Source organism: Lolium rigidum, chromosome 5 (genome assembly GCF_022539505.1).
Source record: "Lolium rigidum isolate FL_2022 chromosome 5, APGP_CSIRO_Lrig_0.1, whole genome shotgun sequence".
In the NCBI taxonomy this organism is placed as follows: domain Eukaryota; kingdom Viridiplantae; phylum Streptophyta; class Magnoliopsida; order Poales; family Poaceae; genus Lolium; species Lolium rigidum.
The window spans coordinates 208815838-208834359 of record NC_061512.1 but is presented as its reverse complement, the minus strand read 5'-3'; the positions used below and the strand labels follow the sequence as shown (position 1 = coordinate 208834359).

Genomic DNA, 18522 nt, shown 5'->3' with positions numbered 1-18522 from the left:
GATTAGCTTGGAAACCCAGCTTGATAATTAGCGTTTCTCTACGACCACTGTTAATTAGTGAATTAGTATGTCATTTGAATTAGCCCCAGCTTGATAATTTCTTAATTAATATATCCTGCGAGAAGAGCAAGACCACTGTTATTAGCAATGGAAGTGTTTCATCTTTGATTCCACATCATAGGATGTACCACCAGTTGTTTATTAAGATGAATCTCGAATGTGTATTGTTTTCGATATCACGAAATTTGCCAATGCAACTATCCTAGATGCTTTAGATTTCGAGCATTTAGGTTGTTATGCCTGCATGAAAGTTTTCTCTTTATGTTGTGTGCATTTCAACTGTGGTAATTTGGAGTGTGCTTGTTTATTTAGCTCCATATGCTTGGCAAGTTATGAAAGAACTAAATATATTCTTCAAAATCAAGATCTGGGCATGCTTCTTTTGCTTGTATCAGCACACATTTGTTCTAATTATATTTTGTTGTGCTTTCTACTGCTTTTAGTTGGAAGATGCAGTTTAATTTCATAGAAAGTAAGCACAGTTAAGCATGTTAACCTCTTCTTTTTCTTAGATGCATCTTACATCACTACAAAAATGTGATATGGTGTCCGTGTTGCTTTGTTCTTTCATTCTCTGTCAATTTTGGTATATTGCAAAGCTACTAATTCTTTGGCGTAGCTCCTGAGATGAGACTTTTGTTCTTTAGTTTCTTAATATGTTTGGGAGCACCCAGCTCTGATGCCTCATTTATCTTTCACGTCATCCTATGTTATGGTGGTTAAATCTGTAGCTGATCAGTTTGACAGTCAATGTAAAATGCTACATTGCAGGGGTGGAGCCAACCTGATGATAGAGCCTAAGTAAAAATAAATAAAGTCTGACTTACGTTTGCCCATGGAAATAGAGGATTAGTTCGTTTCCCTTCAAGAATCAATAGTTGCAATACCTTGAAGAATAATGAAGAAATTATGATGTGTACGGATTAGTGAAAGGTAATTCTCATAATCATAGGCCCTTTTAATTGTTCATCATATTCCTCTGATATATTCTCCATGTTTGTGAGATTATGTTTCCTAAGCAGTTGTATTTACTTCCATGTGGGTTAGCTACAAGTGTTTAGTATTGATGCACCTCTTTCTTTGTTGTCTGTTTTTTCTTAACTGTATCCTACTCATATTCTGGAAATATTTGGAGTAAACTTGCGGACAGAAAATGTTAGTTTATATTTAGGATGGTGCACTTCTCAAAATAAAATCAATATTCTTTACTTAGTGGTTGCGTTTCCAACATGTGGTCATGTGGACTCAATAGTGCAGAGTACTGTGATCGTAGGCTGATACACATAAAGTTTTTAGATGCAGCATTAGAGCCTATTCCGTTTACATTGGTTTCTATTTCTAGAGATCTGCATGATGTGGTGTTTCCTTATAATTCTGTTTTTCCATTGAAACATTTAGTTCTAATCAGAATTACAATATATCTATTTTAGGATCTAAGAGTCTTTTAATAGAGTAGTACTGATATATTTTTTAAAGTGTCTTTTACCCATGAATATTCTCCTTCAAACAAGTGAAAGTGCCAATGATCTGCGAGCAGTTCATTCTTTTATACATATCATTACGCATAGTTTTTCCAGATGGGCTCACTTGCCACTTGATATCAGAGTTTAAAGTGGAAAGCCTTTTTTACCGCTATGTTGGATCTCAAGTAATACTAACATACAATAGACATGTTGTAGTTATGACCATCTACCTTTTATAAAATACATCTGCCCCTTTTTTTAATGGTAGATTTCTTTTTCTTAAAAATGGAAATACTGCTTAGGTCATCCTATTGACCCCCAACGTTTTCTTTGCTCTACATAGTTTGGTTTCTTCTCAAATTTATTTTGTACGGTCGCATTGTTCAGTTAAGGAATAACTCGAGCAACATGTACATGTTCAGGCAATGGAACCTGTGATGGCTTGCTGAGAGCAGGAGAAAAACATTTATAGAGCCCCTTACAGGTGGCTGTATGATTATACTTTTGCTTGGATACTATATGAAGAAACTTAAAAATGTATATTTAAATTTGGCGCACCATCTTTCTTCTCTTTTCTTATACTTAACAGTTCAGGAAATCATTTTTCCTTTTTATATGGTCATACTTTGTCCATGACAGCAGGTATGATTTGTGTCGCAGGCGTTGAGAAAATCCTCTTGACCCACTAAATATCCAAGGGTTCCTTATTTAAAGTCCATGGCTACTGATCTGGTGAAACTGATATTGGTAGCAAGTTGAACTGTACCTCATGGATGACAAGATATAGTTATGTCGCTTCAGGTTGTAGGATAAGGTCATTTGCCCATTTCACTTCCAAACTAAAAACGTTGAATACAATTTAATTGGTTCATTCCTGAGTATGTGCTTTCTTCCCATCTATTATTAGATTGTACGCCTTTTAATTTGAATCCTCTTTGATGTGTGCATACATGAAATATTTTCAATCGCTTCGTACTTCAGAAAGCAGATCCCCTCTTGATGTATTGCCGTGGGACTAATCAAGGACCTGATCGAGGGTGGCATTAAGGTGTGTGAGCAATTAATTATAAGGTGTTAGCTTGGAATGGCAAATGTAGTTTTCGATTCCTAAATGTACATTTCGATTCCTAAATGTAGATTTCCAACATTCATGAATGTTGATTTCCGTTCATTTCCGTTGTCTTCAAGAGCCTTGAATTCCAGCAAGTTCATTTCCAACAACAAATGTTGATTTCAATATCTAAATATGATAAGAAACTGAATATATACTACATTTCCGTTCTGTATTATGTGACTATTTGCGCCAGTGTTGTACATATTAGCAGCTACAATCAAGACATAATTGAACACATGTTATCTGATTCTTTATGAATATGCTGATTTTGAAATAGGATTTTATCATCGATTTGTACAAATGCTAAGAGACCGAAGTTTGTTAATTCTGGAGCTTTTGTAATTCTCAAATTTTTTTGTTTTAGTATTTTTTTATTACCGTTATATAAAATATACATTGGCAAGAGCTCTACGGGGTCGTGCGCCAAGGCGCACATCTAAATCTAGTATGGAAGAAGTAGTACTCGTGCATGCAGGGACTGTAACAGCTTTGCAGTACACTTGTGTTGCGTGGTTCCGTTTCTGTACGGCATTCACTCCTTCCATTGATGTGTAGTCATAACTTGCATGGTACTGCTCGACAGGGAAGACCATATACCTGACTCGAGACTTAAAATTGGTTTGAGGCTCATGTCAGTCACAGCGGCGACATGGTTTTATTTTGGTGTCAGGATTGTACTATATGGATCGCCGGTAGGTAAACTTGTACCCAACTCACTGGGATTGTTAGTTTTTGCTAGTGAATTCTTTGGGATGCCTTTCCGAGTCTTTTACTCATCTGTGGAAAACAAGAAGAGTAAACGTTTTGCTGGCCCGGCCTTGTTAATTGATTAAACAGATTCTCTCCAATTTAAACTAAAGTCACGACACTTACAAATCAGAGGGAGTACATTACTTGAAGAAATTTCTTCTGTTTGAGAAACAAAGCCATACCATACGGTTACCTCTAGGCTCTAGTAGCATGAGAGGAAGGAAACAGTAGTAATCGCTTGCATCAGATTGCACGATCGAGCTGGTGATAGCTGGGTAGATGCATGGTGTTGATGGGTGAGAAACAAACAAGACCCATACGGGAGTTAACTCGCCTTGAATGGCTTGTCATGGGGAGTGGGGATCTTCTGCGTTTGCCCGAGGAATCAGCTTTTTTCCAGTGGCTCTCCACTCTCGTCCACGGCAGCGGCCTCAATCACAGCGGCATCATGAACCCATAATTGCTGCCAACCTGGGGCACAGCCTTCCGACGATTGGGATCCTTCCACGTTGATTGTCCAGTTATCGCTGGGCGTTTTAGTCAGCCGTCCCGCTCCATGCGCTCGCAGGACGCAAATTTAAACCAGCCCATGGTATCTCAGCCAAACAGCTTGCTGAAAACTACGCCTAGGTACTCATATGGACTGAAATTATCTGAATTTTCCATGAAGTTTTCTACAAGAAAACTCTCCGTTTAAAGATTTTTTTTTTCATAGAGGCTAGAATGCCCTTTTTTTCTACTATTAGAGATTATATGGGAGGATAAGTGGTTAGGAAATACGGAGTACCACTCTTCGAAAACAATATCTATTTTTGTACAATATCTTCCGTCACAAGAGTGACACTATCTTCATAGTTTTGGAGTTATCTCCACCAAATATGACGTTCATGCAAAGTTAAGTTGGGCCGATGATTGTGGCATGGAACGCTCATATGGGGCGCTTAGCATTTGTTCAATTGTCGCAAGGGTATGATGAATTTCAGTGGATGAACGAGTGATATGTACATGAGAATGTCAAAATTTTGGTGGATTCCATGTTCATAGCACTCAGTTCGTTGAGAAGTGTCAGTTGATGATAACATAAAAAAATCTAGAAAATAGTTGCACCGATAAAAATAAAATTCGTGTGGTATCTTCATAAAGATGTAATCATTCGCATAACCTGGCAAGGTGCAATTGGCATGGAAATTTATGGTGCAGATTTTTCAACAACGACAAGACAACTTAGCACTTATTTTTTTAATTTAATGAACATTCACACTCGTTCTACATGGCCAATCTTCTATGTGGCTTCTAATTTGTACCAGCCATGTAGCATTGCACATACTTAGAATCTGGTTACGTTAAATAGATCACAAGTATATAATTCTCATTAGAATGACAGTGTTTGCTTATATTTGGTCGTTTTGGCTATCTAGAAATTATCTGATTTTTAACATACGATTTCTTAGTCCTTGAGAGTCCTAGACCAGTTTACCCATTTAGTATGTTCATGATTATCTCTTAAGCGTACGAGGAACAAACACATGTTTATGAAGATCTGTTCATGGTTGGAGTGGGCGACGAGGGATATTTTAACCACACATGGATAGCAGGGTAGTCTACGGATTGACCCTCCGGCGCCATAGGCATTTTCTAAGAGTTTTTTCAAATACTTATAGTAAAAAAAATTGTATTTTGATTTTGTTGTGCGGTGGTGCACATCCTAGCTATGGACAGGTCATGTGTAAGCTCCTAGGAATTGTATCAGCGTGATAAGCTCATTATTTTAATAAGAGTGAATTCCAGTTTTTATCCCCAAGATCAATTTTGTGCCACTTTTTACCCAATTTAACAAAAATTCCTCAAAACTATCCCATTTAACATACTTCCTTCCATTTTCTACCATTTTCTATATTTTGCCCTGTTCGGTCCCAATCTCAGGCCAAATCATGGCGTGTCATAGTTAGATTTTTTAGCTGAGCCGAGCTGAGATGGTTTAGTTCAGGTGTGATGAACCGGACCTGATCGCAGATGTTAGCCAAAGCCTGGAACCAACTCGCCGTTCCTACGGGTCGAGCCTGGCCACTCCTTTGCTCTTTCCCCTCTCCCTATGCTAGGGATTCGGCCGCAACGGCCGGTGCTGAATCGGATGCCCCGTTCCTTTGTTTGGGAGATAAGCACACGAAGCCGAAGGAGCCTAGCTGCGGAGAGGTTGTAGGACGAGAATTTGGACAGGGTGGGCGAGGACTTCGTGCGGAGGCGGAGCACCGGTGGGGGCGACGCGTTGGTACGAGTGATGACCCACAAGTATAGGGGATCGCAACAGTCTTCGCGGGAAGTAAAACCCAATTTATTGATTCGACACAAGGGGAGACAAAGAATACTTGAAAGCCTTAACAGCGGAGTTGTCAATTCAGCTGCACCTGGAACGAGACTTGCTCGCAAGAGTTTATCGATAGTAACGAGTTTATAGCAGTAGCGGTAGTTAAATAACAGCGAGCAGAGTAACAAAGACAGCAGTAGTGATTATAGTAAACAGCAGGATTAAAATAATGTAGGCACAGGGATGGATGACGGGCGTTGCATGGATGAGATAAACTCATGTAACAATCAAAGCAGGGCATTTGCAGATAATAATAAAACGGTATCCAAGTACTAAGCAATCCATAGGCATGTGTTCCGTATATAGTCGTACGTGCTCGCAATGAGAAACTTGCACAACATCTTTTGTCCTACCAGCCGGTGGCAGCCGGGCCTCTAGGTAATCTACTGGAAATTAAGGTACTCCTTTTAATAGAGTACCGGAACAAAGCATTAACACTCCGTGAACACATGTGATCCTCACATCACCGCCTTCCCCTCCGGTTGTCCCAATTTCTGTCACTTTGGGGCCTCGGGTTCCGGACAGCGACATGTGTATACAACTTGCAGGTAAGATCATAAAACAATGCATATCATCATGAAACAATAACATGTTCAGATCTGAGATCATGGCACTCGGGCCCTAGTGACAAGCATTAAGCATAACAAGTTGCAACAATATCATCAAAGTACCAATTACGGACACTAGGCACTATGCCCTAACAATCTTATGCTATTACATGACCAATCTCATCCAATCCCTACCATCCCCTTCAGCCTACAGCGGGGAATTACTCACACATGGATGGGGGAAACATGGCTGGTCGATGGAGAGGCGTCGGTGGTGATGATGGCGATGATCTCCTCCAATTTCCCGTCCTGGCGGAGTGCCAGAACGGAGTTTCTGGTCCCGAGATGGAGTTTCGCGACGGTGGCGGCGTACTGGATAGTTTCTGGCGACTTCGACTTCTCTCCTCGCGTTTTTAGATCGAAACCATTAAGTAGTCCGGAGGAGGGCGTCGGAGGCCAGCCGAGGGGGGCCACACAGTAGGGCGGCGCGCCCTCCTCCTGGCCGCGCCGGCCTAGCGTCTGGGGGCCCTGGGCCTCCCACAGGCATGCCCTTCTTGCTCCGTGATTCTTCTGGTAAAATAGGCCCTTTGGTATAAATTCCGAGGATTTTCCCGAAAATTGAATTTCTGCACAAAAACGAGACACCAGAGCAACTCTGCTGAAAACATCGTTAGTCCGTGTTAGTTGTATCCAAAATACACAAATTAGAGGCAAAACAATAGCAAAAGTGTTTGGGAAAGTAGATACGTTTTGGACGTATCAACTCCCCCCAAGCTTAGCTTATTGCTTGTCCTCAAGCAATTCAGTTGACAACTGAGTGCGATAAAAGAACTTTCACGAACACATTTGTTCATATGATGTAAATATTCTCATGATATGGACAAGTACTTAGGCAATTCATAATAAGATACATGTAAATAAGATCATCCAATAGCTATGTCAATCATGGAAAGGTACCAACAATTAATAATAAGCATCATGAATCATGTCTATCAGCAGGATTGCAATGTTCATAAAAGGATATGATAAAGTGGTATCTCGCTTGCCCGTATTTGAATAGCAAAACATAAATGCCCAGGCACCTCTGAAGTTCATGGAAAGACTAGAAATAGAGATTGTCAAAGATAAAAGCATCAAAGTTATAACATGATAACCCACAAGTATAGGGGATCGTAATAGTCTTCGCGGGAAGTAAAACCCAATTTATTGATTCGACACAAGGGGAGACAAAGAATACTTGAAAGCCTTAACAGCGGAGTTGTCAATTCAGCTGCACCTGGAAACAGACTTGCTCGCAAGAGTTTATCAGTAGTAACAGTTTATAGTAGTAGCAGTAGTGAAATAACAGCAGCAGTGGAACAGAGATAGCAATAGTGATTTTAGTAAACAGCAGGATTAAAATACTGTAGGCACAGGGATGGATGACGGGCGTTGCATGGATAAGAGAAACTCATGTAACAATCAAGCAGGGCATTTTCACATAATAATAAAACGGTGTCCAAGTACAAAGCAATCCATAGGCATGTGTTCCATATATAGTCGTACGTGCTCGCAATGAGAAACTTGCACAACATCTTTTGTCCTACCAGCCGGTGGCAGCCGGGCCTCTAGGGAATCTACTGGATATTAAGGTACTCCTTTTAATAGAGTACCGGAGCAAAGCATTAACACTCCGCGAACACATGTGATCCTCACATCACCGCCATTCCCTCCGGTTGTCCCGATTTCGTCACTTCGGGGCCTTTGGTTCCGGACGAGCGACATGTGTATACAACTTGCGAGGTAAGATCATAAAACAATGCATATCATGATGAAATAATAACATGTTCAGATCTGAGATCATGGCACTCGGGCCCTAGTGACAAGCATTAAGCATAACAAGTTGCAACAATATCATCAAAGTACCAATTACGGACACTAGGCACTATGCCCTAATAATCTTATGCTATTACATGACCAATCTCATCCAATCCCTACCATCCCCTTCGGCCTACTGCGGGGGAATTACTCACACATGGATGGGGGAAGCATTGCTTGGTCGATGGAGAGGCGTCGGTGGTGATGATGGCGATGATCTCCTCCAATTCCCCGTCCGGCGGAGTGCCGAACGGAGTTTCGGTCCCCGAGACGGAGTTTCGCGATGTGGCGGCGTACTGGAGGGTTTCTGGCGACTTCGACTTCTCTCTCGCGATTTTTAGATCGAACCCTTTAAGTAGTCCAGAGGGGGGCATCGGAGGCTAGCCGAGGGGGCCACACACTAGGGCGGCGCGCCCCCCTGGGCCGCGCTGGCCTGGTGTGTGGGGCCCTTGGGCCTCCACCTGGCTTGCCCTTCTGGCTCCCTGAGTCTTCTGGTAAAATAGGCCCATTGATATAAATTCCGAGAATTTTCCCGAAAGTTCAATTTCTGCACAAAAACAAGACACCAGGGCAATTCTGCTGAAAACAGCGTTAGTCCGTGTTAGTTGTATCCAAAATACACAAATTAGAGGCAAAACAATTGCAAAAGTGTTCGGGAAAGTAGATACGTTTTGGACGTATCAACTCCCCCCAAGCTTAGCTTATTGCTTGTCCTCAAACAATTCAGTTAACAACTGAGTGCGATAAAAGAACTTCCATGAACACATTTGCTCATATGATGTAAATATTCTCATGATATGGCTAACACTTAGGCAGTTCATAATAAGGTACATGCAAATAAGATCATCTAATAGCTATGTCAATCATGGAAAGGTACCAACAATTAATAATAAGCATCATGAATCATGTCTATGAGTAGGATTGCAATGTTCATAAAAGAGTATGATAAAGTGGTATCTCTCTTGCCCGAATTTGAACAGCAAAACATAAATGCCCAGGCACCTCTGAGGTTCATAGAAAGACTAGAAATAGAGATTGTCAAAGATAAAAACATCAAAGTTATACCACAGTCAATCATATTTTGGGACAAGCATATTATACTAAGAATGACGAGTTGTGCTCTCAAGAAAGTGCTCAAAGAAAGGATGGAGACACAACATAAAAGTAAAAGATTGACCCTTCGCGAGAGGGAAGCAGGGATTAACATGCGCTAGAGCTTTTCATTTTTTAAAACAGGAGTAAAATTATTTTGAGAGGTGTTTGTTGTTGTCAACGAATGGTAATGGGTACACCAACTACCTCGCCAACCAGACTTTCAAGAGCGGATCCCATGAAGGACGTTATTTCTACCAGCAAGGTAGATCATCCCTCTTCTCTTTTGTTTACACATGTATTTTAGTTTTATTATGGGCGACACTCCCCCCAACCTTTGCTTACACAAGCCATGGCTAACCGAATCCTCGGGTGCCTTCCATCAATCTCATACCATGGAGGAGTGTCTATTTGCAAAATTAAGTTACTTACTGATGAATCGAGCAAAACATGTGAAGAGAATTATTAATGAAGTTATTAGTTGGGGCTGGGCACCCCGTTGCCAGCTCTTATTATGAAAGTCCGTCAAAAGTAAATGACAAGGTCGAAAGATAAACACCACATACTTCCTCATGAGCTATAAAACATTAACACAATTTGAGAAGCATTTTGAAGGTTTTAAAGGTAGCGCATGAGAGTTTACTTGGAATGGTTTGAAATGCCATGCATAGGTATTTATGGTGGACACTTTCGAACAACTTGGTTTTCAGGTGTTTGGAAGCACGAGCAGCGTTCCCGCTCAGTACAAGTGAAGGCTAGCAATAGGCTGGGAGCGACAAATCAAGAGAGCGATCCATTGTCATAATCATGCTTGCGGCAAAATAAATTAACGGAGGCATAAAAGTGATACAAGAACTCTGAAGCAATGTAAATCATAGAGGCTTAATTGACTTTTGTTCAGTCATATGCATGCGTGAGCATGTGCCAAGTCGATCCAAATGAATTATTCAGAGGAGGATACCACAACGTCATACCTACTTATGAATAAAACAATGCAAGCAAACATCCATGACATGCTACTCATATTAATAAATTGGAGCTAAACATGAGAGATCATGAACTACTAGACTTTCTTAAATGACATATACCTCACATGAACCAACTAAGAATGCTCACATGGATGAGTATATGTACAAAAATGAAAACAAATAGAGTTCATACCAACCTCTCACCACATTCGAATTGTCGTAGATCGTCATTATTGCCTTTCACTTGTGTAGCTTGGATAATATGAAATGAAAACCACGCTCCAGCCACCGAAGACCATTAAACTCATAATGAACTTTACAAAACCAAAGAAGAACAACAAATATTTTTGGTGTTTTCGAATTGGAAACAAGAACAAAGGGAAATAAGCAAACAAAGCAAAACCTTTTTGGATTTTCTTATAGCAAACCAACGATAGCAAATAAAGTAAAATAAATGCAAGAAACCCAAACAAGTAAATGGTGAAGAGAAACAACAGAAATATTTTTGGTTTTTTTGTGTTTTAGGAAAGAAACAAAGCAAAAACAAGAAATGGCAAACTAGAAAAGTCACATAAACACAAAGCAGCAGGAATTCGTCAAACTTGACAGCAGTAAAGTAATCGATTTTTAAAAAATTCTCCCACTGCTCAAATCAAAAAGTGTTCAACTAATTAAAGTTAGATAACAACCTGGGGAACATGCACAAAAATTGGCTTCGCAAAATATCGTTCTGGATATTTTTGAGAATTTTTTTGGTAACAGTCCAGAATCTGTTTTCAGGCAGCACTTCCCCAAATATCATCTCCCTCTCATTAGAAAACCACTCAAAGAAACTAAACAAGTATATACAAGTATCCAGCAACCATAATATGCAAAGAATGAGTGATGCCGGTATACCTCCCCCCAAGCTTAGGCTTTTGGCCTAAGTGGAGTTCAACCCCAGCGAGGGTCGCTGTTCCACGCCGGTGGATCATACATGGCGTAGTCATAGTGAGGTCCCTGTGCAGAAGAAAAGCGTGGAGGCTCCACATGTCCAAAATGTTGATGCGAAGAACTTGCTGCATCGGATGACGAGTCGAGGTGTTCCTCGGCCTCCTCCGTGTTGTCTCTTGCATGATGGCCTCCTCCCTCTATGTGTGCATTCAGTGCACCTTCTGTGACTGACCAATCCTCCCACCATCCTCTGAGAAGCTCCTTCCATGACAAATCATCTCGAAGAGGTTTAAGAGCTCTCGCGGCGATCCCCTTATCTTCTCGCATGATCCCCATTGCGGTACTCTAATTGCTGTACAAAAATCATTGAATGGCAAGTTGACAGTTTTATTATAAATTTTGTACTGAACCATGGGGTTAGATTGCGACCAATTGAACTTAAAATCCTGCACAACAAACATAGTCAATTTTGCATATTGGCATGGTTCTCCGTCAACAAAATCATTCAACCCTGCACGAGAAATTAGATTATGAACATCTCCCAAGATTCCTGCACTTCTCATGAAATCACGTGCACGGGTAGTAAGAGGGGTATACTCCCTCTTCGCGGTTCACTCTCATGACTTGTTGCACCTCCAATTCTTGTTGGTTTAGTTGATGTCTATTCCACTCCATTTTCTGAAATTTTCAACAAACATTATAAAATTTGATTTGGTGACATATAATTGAGGAAAACTACTATAGGAACTTGCTAGAGTACTAATTATGCATCAAAACTAGTTTATACAACTTAGAACAAGCATGCAAGCTCACTAAACATGTTACCTACAGCAGCAAAATATTCAAGATATACTCAACCAAACAAAATTCTACTTGGATAATCGGATGAGTCACATACCGGAGAGCAAATGTGCCAAATTTCAGACAGAAATCTGGACTGAGCAAAGAGATCGAGAAATCTTGAGCTCTTGAGCAGAAACGCGAGTGAGAGGAAACTGGTGCTGGTTTTTTCGGGAGAGAGAAGAGTGTGGGAGGAAGAGATGCTGAAGTGGGGCAAGGGGGAGCCCACACACCAGGGTGGCGCGCCCCCCTTGCTGGCCGCGCCGGCCTGTGGGGTGCCACCCTGGGGTGCCCCACTGGTCATCCCCAGGTGCTCCCAGGTGCATTTTCGAAAAATAGGACAAACGGTATAATTTTTGTGAATTTTTGAAAACTTTGAAAAATGCACATTTCTGGGTATTAAGTTTATTATTACTGGACAGGAATTTTTTTGAAATCTCTAATTAACTAAGGAACTTTGCAAATCAAAAGTGCTACAGCAAGTAAAACAAGTGGAGGAAGAAAGAGATGTTGTTTACCTCCTCTATGCATATAAAAAATATTTGTTAACAAGGTTGATCAAGTCTTGCCACCAAATAAATTTTACATAGCATAAGAAGAAATAAACCTCAAATCAATCATGTTACCTTGAATTGTATTGATATGGATCCAATCATAAGATTTTGGTATCCTTCTTTAGGCTCATATATAGGACAATCGATAGTTCCAACTTTGATAGTTCTCACATTAGAAATAGTATTAACTCCACATACTTTATCAATCCTCTTGGGGAAATAGACGGTATGCTCCTTATCATCAACATTGAAAGTAACCTTTCCTTTATTGCAATCAATAACAGCCCCTGCGGTGTTAAGAAAAGGTCTCCCAAGAATAATAGACATATTATCATCTTCGGGCATTTCCAACACAACAAAATCGGTTAATATCAAGCAGTTATTAGTAACTTGAACAGGAACATCCTCACATATACCAACGGGAATAGCGGTAGATTTATCAGCCATTTGCAAAGATATATCAGTAGGTATCAACTTATCTAAATAAAGTCTCTTATAAAGAGAAAAAGACATAACACTAACACCGGCTCCCAAATCACATAGAGCAGTTCTAACGTAGTTATTCTTAATAGAGCAAGGAATAGTAGGTATACCTGGGTCGCCCAACTTCTTTGGAACTTTGCCATTGAAAGAGTAATTAGCAAGCATAGTGGAAATCTCCTCATTGGGGATTTTCCTTTTGTTAGTGACAATATCTTTCATATACTTTGAATACGGAGGCAATTTAATAGCATCAGTCAAAGGGATTTGCAAGAATAAAGGTTTCATCCAATCACAAAATTTATTATAATGTTCTTCTTCCTTTGATTTTAGTTTCTTAGCAGGAAAAGGCATTTGCTTTTGCACCCAAGGTTCCCTTTCATTACCATGTTTCTTAGCAATAAAATCTTCTTTAGTATACTTTTTATTTTTAGCATGCTTTTCAGGTTCATCCTCAATCTCTTCTTTATCAGAAGCATCATTCTTATCATTATCATTATTATTATCATGTTCATTACCACTTTCAGTTTCAGCATCAGAAATAGAAATACTATTAGGATCATTAACGAGTTCGGAGGATTCTACAACATTTTTATGTTTCTTCTTCTTTTTCTTAGAAGGAGCACTAGGTTCAATTCGTTGAGAATCTTGTTCAATTCTTCTGGGATGCCCTTTAGGATATAGAGGATCCTGGGTAGAGACACCGCCTCTAGTTGTTACTTCATAAGCATGTTTCTCTTTAGAATTATTTTTTAATAAGTCATTTTGCACTTTAGTGAGTTGATCAATTTGAGTTTGAACCATTTGAAAATGTTTAACAAGTATCTTAACATCATTGGAGGTTCTCTCCACAATATCATGCAAATTGCTAATAGCTTGAGAATTTTCCATTAGATGATTCTCTACTCTCATATTAAAGTTTTCTTGCTTAACAATATAATTATCAAACTCATCTAAGCATTGAGCAGGAGGTTTCGAATACGGAATATCTTCCCTAGTAAAGCGTTGAAGGGAGTTTACCTCAATCATGGATGAAGGGGGAATTATCTCACATATATCTTCTATGGGAGGTAAGTTCTTCACATCTTCGGATTTAATACCTTTCTCCTTAAGAGACTTCTTGGCTTCCCTCATATCTTCATCATTCAATTTAATTAAACCCCTCTTCTTCAATATTGGTGTCGGAGTTGGTTCAGGTGTAGTCCAATCATCATGATTCCGGCCTATTTTAGCCAATAATTCTTCGACTTCATCCGGAGTTCTTTTCCGAAAACACAACCAGCACAACTATCCAAATATGCCCTAGACTCAACGGTTAGTCCACTATAGAATATATCAAGTAAATCATGCTTTTCCAAATCATGTCTAGGTCGAGCCCTGATAAGAGAGCAAAATCTTGCCCATGCTTCAGGCAATTTCTCTCCATCTTCCTGATCAAAGCTATAAATTTTCTGTAAAGCAGCATGTTGAGCACTAGCGGGAAAGTATTTCCGAAAGAAAACATCAAGCAAATCGCCTGGACTTTTAATAGAACCAGGAGGCAAATTATTATACCAAGTTTTAGCATCATCCTTTAATGAGAAAGGAAAATTTTTAACAACAAAATAAGTACGCATCTTGACATCATCAGAAAACAAGCTACTCATAGAAGAAAGTTCATTCATGTGTTCTACAGCACTTTCTTTTTCAGTACCACAAAAGGGTGTTTTCTCAATAATAGCTATATGAGATAGATCGAGAGAAAAATCATAATCTTTATCCTTAATGCATATAGGAGATGTGGCAAATTTAGGATCGGGAGATAGCTTATGTCTAACGAGTATATTGTGCGAGAAACTTTTTAATTTTTCTTGCATCGGCGGTTGCATTGCATCTATTAATAAAATCATCATTAAGCTCCACATAATCCTCATAAGGATCATCACTAGAATAATCAAGTTCGGGTGAATTAACGAGTGTAGCAAGCATTAGGAGTTTCAGTATTTTCAATTTGTCTAGACCTAGGAATTGTAGCATCTAGAAAGGATCCCAATGAACCACTATCATCAAGCACAGCAGAAATATTATCAATATTATGAGAGTTTTCAGATTCAGCAGAAGTACCAGCAAGTGAAGCTTGCGGCGGTGAAACAAGTTGACTTATCACGGATGGTGAATCAAGAGTAGCAGAGGTACTCAGAGTTGTACCTTTTCTTGTAGTGGATGGTAATATGGCGACTTTAGGATCGCGAGATTTACCCATGATGGAGAATTTGCAGCGAACAATATCAATCCAAGTGAACCTCCAAATAAAGCTATGCTCTCCGGCAACAGCGCCAGAAAACAGTCTTGATAACCCACAAGTATAGGGGATCGTAATAGTCTTCGCGGGAAGTAAAACCCAATTTATTGATTCGACACAAGGGGAGACAAAGAATACTTGAAAGCCTTAACAGCGGAGTTGTCAATTCAGCTGCACCTGGAAACAGACTTGCTCGCAACAGTTTATCAGTAGTAACAGTTTATAGTAGTAGCAGTAGTGAAATAACAACAGCAGTGGAACAGAGACAGCAGTAGTGATTTTAGTAAACAGCAGAATTAAAATACTGTAGGCACAGGGATGGATGACGGGCGTTGCATGGATGAGAGAAACTCATGTAACAATCAAGCAGGGCATTTGCACATAATAATAAAACGGTGTCCAAGTACAAAGCAATCCATAGGCATGTGTTCCATATATAGTCGTACGTGCTCGCAATGAGAAACTTGCACAACATCTTTTGTCCTACCAGCCGGTGGCAGCCGGGCCTCTAGGGAATCTCATTGGATATTAAGGTACTCCTTTTAATAGAGTACCGAAGCAAAGCATTAACACTCCGTGAACACATGTGATCCTCACATCACCGCCATTCCCTCCGGTTGTCCCGATTTCTGTCACTTCGGGGCCTTTGGTTCCGGATAGCGACATGTGTATACAACTTGCAGGTAAGATCATAAAACAATGCATATCATGATGAAATAATAACATGTTCAGATCTGAGATCATGGCACTCGGGCCCTAGTGACAAGCATTAAGCATAACAAGTTGCAACAATATCATCAAAGTACCAATTACGGACACTAGGCACTATGCCCTAATAATCTTATGCTATTACATGACCAATCTCATCCAATCCCTACCATCCCCTTCAGCCTACAGCGGGGGAATTACTCACACATGGATGGGGGAAGCATTGCTGGTCGATGGAGAGGCGTCGGTGGTGATTATGGCGATGATCTCCTCCAATTCCCCGTCCCGGCGGAGTGCCAGAACGGAGTTTCTGGTCCCCGAGACGGAGTTTCGCGATGTGGCGGCGTACTGGAGGGTATCTGGCGACTTCGACTTCTCTCTCGCGATTTTTAGATCGAACCCTTTAAGTAGTCCATAGGGGGGCATCGGAGGCCAGCCGAGGGGGCCACACACTAGGGCGGCGCGCCCCCCTAGGCCGCGCCGGCCTGGTATGTGGGGCCTCGGGCCTCCACCTGGCTTGCCCTTCTGGCTCCCTGAGTCTTCTGGTAAAATAGGCCCATTGATATAAACTCCGAGGATTTTCCCGAAAGTTGAATTTCTGCACAAAAACAAGACACCAGGGCAATTCTGCTGAAAACAGCGTTAGTCCGTGTTAGTTGTATCCAAAATACACAAATTAGAGGCAAAACAATAGCAAAAGTGTTCGGGAAAGTAGATACGTTTTGGACGTATCATACCACAGTCAATCATATTTTAGGACAAGCATATTATACTAAGAATGACAGTTGTGCTCTCAAGAAAGTGCTCAAAGAAAGGGTGGTGACACAACATGAAAGTAAAAGATTGACCCTTCGCAGAGGGAAGCCGGGATTAACATGCGCTAGAGCTTTTCATTTTTAAAACAGGAGTAAAATTATTTTGAGAGGTGTTTGTTGTTGTCAACGAATGGTAATGGGTACACCAACTACCTCGCCAACCAGACTTTCAAGAGCGGCTCCCATGAAGGATGTTATTTCTACCAGCAAGGTAGATCATCCCTCTTCTCTTTTGTTTATACATGTACTTTAGTTTTTATTATGAGTGACACTCCCCCCAACCTTTTCTTACACAAGCCATGGCTAACCGAATCCTCGGGTGCCTTCCATCAATCTCATACCATGGAGGAGTGTCTATTTGAAAAATTAAGTTGCTTACTGATGAATCAGAGCAAAACATGTGAAGAGAATTATTAATGAAGTTATTAGTTGGGGATGGGCACCCCGTTGCCAGCTCTAGGTCTGTCAAAAGTAAATGACAAGGTTGAAAGATAAACACCACATACTTCCTCATGAGCTATAAAACATTAACACAAATTGAGAAGCATTTTGAAGGTTTAAATGTAGCGCATGAGAATTTACTTGGAATGGTTTGAAATGCCATGCATAGGTATTTATGGTGGACACTTTGGAACAACTTGGTTTTCAGGGGTTTGGAAGCACGAGCAGCGTTCCCGCTCAGTACAAGTGAAGGCTAGCAATAGACTGGGGAGCGACAAATCAAGAGAGCAGTCACTGTCATAATCATGCTTGCGGCAAAATAAATTAACGGAGGCATAAAAGTGATACAAGAACTCTGAGGCAAAGTAAATCATCGAGGCTTAATTGACTTTTGTTCAGTCATATGCATGCGTGAGCATGTGCCAAGTCGATTCAAATGAATTATTCAGAGGAGGATACCACAATGTCATACCTATTTATGAATAAAACAATGCAAGCAAACATCCATGATATGCTACTCATATTAATAAATTGGAGCTAAACATGAGAGATCATGAACTACTAGACTTTCTTAAATGAGATATACCTCACATGAACCAACTAAGCATGCTCACATGGATGAGTATATGTACAAAAATGAAAACAAATAGAGTTCATACCAGCCTCTCACCACAGTCAAATTGTCGTAGATCGTCATTATTGCCTTTCACTTGTGTAGCTTGGACAATATGAAATGAAAACCACGCTCCAGCCACCGAAGACCATGGAAATCATAATGAACTTTACAAAACCAAAGAAGAACAGCAAATATTTTTGGTGTTTTCGAATTGGAAACAAGAACAAAGAAAACAAGCAAACAAAGCAAAATCTTTTTGGATTTTCTTATAGCAAACCAACAATAGCAAATAAAGCAAAATAAAAGCAAGGAACCAAAATAAACAAATGGTGAAGAGAAACAACATAAATATTTTTGATCTTTTTGTGTTTTAGGAAGGAAACAAGGCAAAAACAAGAAAATGAAAACTAGAAGAGTCAAACTTGACAGCAGTACAGTAATCGATTTTTAAGAAATTCTTCCGCTGCTCAAATCGAAAAGTGTTCAACTAATGAAAGTTAGATAAAAACCTGGGGAACGTGCACAAAAATTAGCTTCGCAAAATAACGTTCTGGCTGTTTTTGAGAATTTGTTTGGTAACAGTCCAGAATCTGTTTTCAGGCAGCACTTCCCAAAATATCATCTCCCTCTTATTAGA

At 40.2% G+C, this 18522-nt stretch overlaps 1 long non-coding RNA gene across 2 annotated transcripts; it reads left to right on the top strand.

The window, feature by feature from the left end:
- Positions 1-313: 313 nt before the first annotated feature.
- LOC124658247 lies at positions 314-2894 on the top strand. 2 transcript variants are annotated; one of them, XR_006989090.1, is made up of 4 exons: positions 314-993; positions 1946-2060; positions 2184-2337; positions 2512-2894. It is a non-coding gene; the product is annotated as an uncharacterized LOC124658247 (long non-coding RNA). The 2 variants fall into 2 exon arrangements; XR_006989089.1 differs by having other exon boundaries at positions 2184-2894.
- Positions 2895-18522: the final 15628 nt, after the last annotated feature.